Raw genomic sequence first — 6,802 nt, 5'->3', positions numbered from 1 at the left:
TCTCTTCTCTTCTCTTCTCTTCTCTTCTCTTCTCTTCTCTTCTCTTCTCTTCTCTTCTCTTCTCTTCTCTTCTCTTCTTGTCTTCTCCTTCTCTTTCCCCTCTCCCTGTCCCTCTGTCTCTCCTTCTCCCTCTCCTCTCATCCCCTCTCCTCTGCTCAACTTTTTTCACCTCTCATCTCCTCCTCTCCCCTAACCTACCCTCTCCTCTCATCCCCTCTCTTCTCCTTTCTTTCTCCTTGCCTCCTTAAGATCATACCTATGAATCTACAATAAACTTCTCTCTACAACTAACCCTCTGTGGTCTGTGAATTTCATTCTTTGAATTTGCAACACAAGAAACAGAAAGCCACTGGCTTTGGGGGAGCTGTAGTGATAGTTGAACCATAGGCTATTTATTTATTTATTTATTTATCTATCCATCTATCTATCTATCTATTTATTTATTTATTTATTTAATTTTGGAAAAGGCTCTATATTCTCAGAAAACACCCTAATACTCTTGGCGTCAAAAATGTAGAGGAAATAAAAATTCATAATAGACTTTAAGTTTACAAGTGTGTGCAGTTCATTGTATTTCAATGAGGCTAATTCCCACTTCCATTAATTTATTTTCTTACATACTTGTTTGTTTGTTCTTTCATTTGTTTCTGTATTTTTAAATTTTATTTATTTTTTATAAATTGCTGTTTACTCACTTGATATTCCAGCTGTAGCCTCCTCCCTCATCTTCTACCAATCACACCTCCCTCCCTCATCATCTCCCCTCCCCTTCCCCGAGTCCATTGATAGGGGAGATTCCTCCTCTCCTTCCATTTGACCCTAGCCTATCAGGTCTTATCAGGACTGGCTGCGTTGTCTTCCTCTGTAGCCTGGTAAACTCTCCCATTAGGTGGAGGTGATCAAAGACCCAGACACTGAGTTCATGTCAGAGACAGTCCGTGTTCCCATTACTAGGGAAACCACTTGGAGACTGAGCTTCCATGGCTATATCTGTGCAGGGGTTCAATGTTATCTCCATGCATCATCCTTGGTTAGAGTATCAGTCTCAAAAAAGACCCCTGTGCCCAGATATTTTGGTTCTGTTGCTCTCATTGTGGAGCTCCTGTCCCCTTCAGGTCTTTCTATCTACTCCTCCTTTCATAAGATTCCCTGCACTCTGTCCAAAGTTTAGCTATGAGTCTCAGCATCTACTTTGATACCTTGCTGGAAGATTCTTTCAAAGGACCTCTGTGGTAGGCTCCTGTTCTCTTCCCTGTTTTATCCCTCTTCCAATGTCTGTCCCATTTGTCAATCTGAGTGAACATTGATCATCTTACCCAGGATCCTCCTTCTTGATTAGCTTCTTTAGGTGTACAGATTTTAGTATGTTTATCCTATATTAGATGTCTAATATCCAGTTAAAAGTGAATATACACCATGTGTGCCTTTCTGCTTCTGGGATACCTCACTCAGGATGATCTTTTCTAGTTTCCACTAATTACCTGCAAATTTAATGTTTTCCTTGTTTTTAATTGCTGAGTAGTATTCCATTGTGTAATTGTAGCATACTTTTTGTATCCATTCCTCAGTCGAGGAACATCTGGGTTGTTTCGAGATTCTGGCTATTACGAATAAAGCTGCTATGGACATGGTTGAGCAAACACCCTTCTTGTATACTTGAGCATATTGTGGATATATGCCTAGAAGTGGTATAGCTGAATCTTGAAGAAGAACTAATCCTAGTTGTCTGAGAAAGTGCCAGATTGCTTTCCAGAGTGGTTGTACAAGTTTACATTCCCACCAGCAGTGGAGGAGGGTTCCCCTTTCTCCACCTCCTCTCCAGCATGTGTTGTCACCTGAGTTTTTGATCTTAGCCATTCAGATGGGTGTAAGGTGAAATCTCAGGGTTGTTTTGATTTGCATTTCCCTGATGACTAAGGATGGTGAGCATTTCTTTAAGTGTTTCTCTGCTAATTGATATTCCTCTATTGAGATTTCTCTGTTTATCTCTGTACCCCATTGTTTATGTATTTGATCACCTTACAGCCTGATCCCAGTCTCCTTCCTCTCTTCATAGTCCCACCCTCATACTCCCTCTCTTTATTCCTATTCTCCTTTTTCTCAGAGAAGGGGAGAGCCCCAAGAGGTACCAACCCACCCTGCTACCTCAAGTGTCAGCAGGACTAAGCACATTCTCTCCCACTGAGGTAGACAAGGCAGCCCAGCTAAACTGATTAAAAAAATGATTTAGCAGTATTGTTTTCCAGCAACATGCTCTGTAAGTGACCTAATCAAAGTTTGTAATTGTCACCCACAGTCTTGTGAATGAAAGTTCCTGAAAGGCCAGATATATGGTGGAACATGCCTTCAGGAGCCCTTAGGAGGCAGAGGTAGACTGGATGCAACACAGGGAACATACCAGTAGCCTCACTCTAAAGAAAAATGACTTTCCTGCTCAACAGTTGTTGTTTAAAATAAAATGTTATTGGACTAAATATGATTTCATATTAGCCCTATAATTATTATGGTGGTATTATCTAACCTGCTTTCATAATCAATAAGACATAGACACCTGTTAGATTTTGTAATTGCCTTATAAATGCTTAGGCTGGGCAAATAATTTCACCTATGCTATCTCAATAACCTCACCATCCACCTCCCAGCCCCCATCCAATGCCATCCACCTTAACCATCCTTATTTGGGCTACTGTATAAATTGTATAAATACTCGTTTATCCTTTATCTGGAGCGCTACTTTCCATGCCACTTTAGGAAACCTTCCTCCCAGCCCATGTGGTTCATTTTCCACACTAACCCATCAAGGAATCCTCCTCTTTCCTTTCTTCCAGTCTGTCTGTCTCCTTCCCGTGATTCTCTTGTCCCCAAAGCCCGGAAATTTAGCCATGCCTACCTCTTTCCACCCTGATCTGGTATAGGACTTTTAAAAAATTACCCAATCAGGAATAATGTGTTAGGCAGGTTTATACAACAAGGATAGGTGTATCTGGGCAGTAACCAGATCTTGAGGGCTAGTAATTAGCACCAAAATACAACCCCCAACAACCAATCTTCAACTGCCAATATCTGTATGAGTTCCAGAACAGCAAGGGTTATATAGTGAGAACTTGTCTCAGAAAAAAAGGAACAAACAAACAAAAAAACACATAACATTTCCCTCCAAATTTATATCTTCTTTTATTAATTATTTGTTTTGGCTCAGCAAGTCCAAATAGTGTTGGCCATATGCATATTGGCATGGGGTCATTTACTGAAATACCAGGAACATACCGGTGGCATTATTCCTAAAAAAAAAAAAAAAGTCTTTTCCTCCCCCAACAGTTATCAACTGCCAATATCTCCTTTGCTAGGTATAAGGCTTTTGTAGCCCCTTCTTCAGTGCTCAAATGTTTCACTCTGTTGATCTTGTGCAGGTCTTATGTAGGTAACCACAGTTGCTATGAGATATGTGTGCAACATCCATGGCACATACAGAGGACAGCATTTCACAATACTTCTCCTCATCCTCTGATTCTTATGTTCTTTCTGTTCCCTCTTTGTGTTTCCTGAGCCTTGGGAGAGAAGTACTGTTTGTGACTGAGCTCTCTTAATCACTTATTCTCAGCACTCTGAATGGTAGTGCATCTCTGTATTAACTGCTATCCATTGCATTAGGATGCTTTGCTGACCAAGGCTGGAAACAGCACAAACCTACACATATAAACAAATATTTAGAAGGCTGTTTGTCAACATGACCATTTAGGAAAACATCAAAAGTGTCTCTGCAAAGGCCTTTGATTTCCCTAGCCCTGATTTTTTATCATGTTTGTAGTACCAGGCATGAATTCCCTTCTGTGGTACCAGCCTTAAATCCAATCAAGGAAGCAGCTGGTTACCATATACAGTCTTGCATGAGTGGGCACATCTTGCCTAATAGACCAGAATTGCAGAGTCCAGTGATGGATAAGACCATCAATGCCATTCTGCCTAGCAAACTGCTAACACCTTCCAAAATTATGAAATCTAACTAGTTTAGAGAGTTCTCTGGACAATTCAAGATTGATTTTGATTTTATGCCCTGAAACCAAAGTAAATGGTGTCTTCAGGAATAGGATCTTACTACAGTTATGGTAGGCAACCAAGGACAATGGCAAAAGCCTGTTTTGTTTTGGGAGCCTCTGAGGCCTGTCTAAACAATATATAATAGAAAAATACCCATGCCAGGCAGTGATATTTTTGTTTAATAATCCCTGTGTTTAATATGAAAACTGTGTTTCTTATGTCAACATTCTGATGACTCAAATAATGCATCCTTAGCCCATACCACTCTCTAAATAATCAGACCTGTTTTATCAGGTTGCCTTATCAAAACTTGTCATTTTTCCATTTTCTAACTTACCCAAACTTTAAGGTAGAATCTGGTTTTGTTATGTTGTTGGCTTTTCAAGTAAGAATTTTATTTCGTATCCCAAGCCAGCCTAAGTTCCCACTAAGGTGGGAATTATTGTGTATATCACCATACCTGTCTTCAAGCAAATTATTTAACTATTTATTTTGTGCATACATGTGTCTGCATGCATAAGCATATATTGAAGTCAGAGGACTTCAACTTTCAAGAGTTGATTCCCTCCTTCCACCATGTAGGTTAAAGAGATTTATCTTGGGAGATGGGGGCCAGTGTGGGGTGGTGGTTGTGGCAAGTGCCTTTATTCCCTTAATAATCTTGCCAGCCCTAAGCAAATTCGAGTTTTCTTTCAATGCATTTTTTTTTTTTTGTTGGTGTATCCCAGTTCAGTTTGCAGCAACATCATCTACCCAGCTGTCAAAATGACTCAACCATAACTGTAATTTCAGGTCTCTCATCTCTAACATGAAAAATGTGTCATGAGTTTCTCCAGTTCTCAACAGTTTTACTAACAATAATACAAGCCATCTTTCAAGTCTCCAGCAATAGTCACCTAATCAAACTTTCTCACCTCCCAAGCTCAGTTCTACAAGTGTACACACACACACACACACACACACACACACCAGACAACATTTTTTTTTTAAATCCAGGCATGACTTTTCAGGCTAGAAATTCAAATCTTCCAGTAATATCTCTTTTCTCCAGAGGAAGGTCAAATTCTTTAAGGTGAGTCACATACACAGGTGGTCTCCATTCTCCTCCAGATTCCCTTACCCCTGCAATTGCTGTTTCTTGCTGCCTCTCTCTTCCCCCTGCAGTGTATGATCATTGTTAAAACTGGCAATATTTCCAGCTCCAGTTCCCTATTCCATGGGTGGCCTCACAGTAATAATGAAGAGCCAAAGTGGTATGGGAGAAAAAAAAAAGCAAGCAAAAGTAATTTCTATTAAGTCCCTACAGCAGTGAGATGTTCTTGTATAGGCAATGTAGGAAAAAAGAAACACAAAGATGACTTTGGTGGCATTTTTTTTTTTCACCAAGCTATGGGCTCCTCTGGGTTTTAATATTATAGTGGGATCATTACAAGAATTTCCTCTATTATTGGCTTTACACAGATGCAGAGGGGTGCTCATGAAGCTGGGAACTGATGAATAGTTGATTTGATGTATTTGATCCATTAAGCATTTTTTAGTTAAATGTGCGTATTCTGTTCAGAATAGACAATAGGGAGGTGCGGTCCTCTTTTCTGGTCTCTAACTTGCATAACATCAGGCCTCACTGCTTTAACTAATGAGTGTTTTTAGAAGTCAAAGCTCCTACTGATTCCAGTGGGCCATTAATTTTCTGCTTTCAGAGCCACTGTGGAGTTTTTCATAGGCCACATTTCTTAGCCATTATCAGTTATTTCTGAGCAGCAGAGCTGACCCGTGCGTTCCTGTGTGTGTCACACAGCAGACATACAATAAGTTCTAAAGTTCCCTTGGAAGGAATTTTACTGGGGACCAAAAAACAGATGCAGAAAAGGTGCCCATGCAGGCCACTCTGTAACAAAGGTATCTCAGAACGATTACTTTGGGGGAACTTAATTAACATGAAGTATGAATGTATATTTAAACCAACATATAATTTGAAGTCAGGAAGAGGCAAACTGCAAGATTCTCTTAAACTAATTGCACAGTCAGTGCTACCCTTTGTAATAATGATCTTGCTCCATTATTGTTCCAGGTTGATTATTTGTTCTATAGCCTCATTGATCTTGCCTTAGTAGGCTTTCCAGTTTTTATACATTACATTCTCTTGGGAATAGAAAAGCACTGTGTGTCTGAAGATGCTCAGTCAACTTGAAAAGACTCATATTGGAAAAGGTCTTAACATGCTTTCAGCTTAAAGCAGTTCAGACTTTGGCCAAGCAAACATAAGGGCAGAGATATATGTATCACTAGGATCTACGGGTTTTGCCATCATTTGGAAGCTGTCATTCTAAAATGCCATTTACAGAACGATGGTGAACGCTATTTAAAATTCAGGGATCTGTACTAAGAACTAAAGAGTATATGCATACCATTAAGACCATGGTATTTTATTATTGGATGGATTCTACATTATTCAGTATCATAAATATTTTGTGAGGAACCTGACTAGTTCATTAAGACTTCGGGCCCTGAACTTATAACTAGAAATTTTATAATGCATTAAGAACAGCAAGGTCAAGGAACATAGCAGCTGAACAGGTTACAAAAGCAGGTGTCATTCAAATTGAGATAAATCCAAGTTGGAGAGAAAATTTTTTCTTTTCTTTTTTTTTTCTTTTTCTTTTTAGTTACAATTTGTTAACTCTGTGTCCCAGCTGTATCCCGCTCCCTCATTCCCTCCCCTCCCCAACTCCCTCCCTGGTCTCCTCCCTGCCCCTTTCCAAGT

This window comes from Psammomys obesus, unplaced genomic scaffold, assembly GCF_907164565.1.
Source record: "Psammomys obesus unplaced genomic scaffold, mPsaObe1.curated_primary_1811, whole genome shotgun sequence".
NCBI lineage: Eukaryota > Metazoa > Chordata > Mammalia > Rodentia > Muridae > Psammomys > Psammomys obesus.
This window is presented reverse-complemented; position numbering follows the sequence as displayed.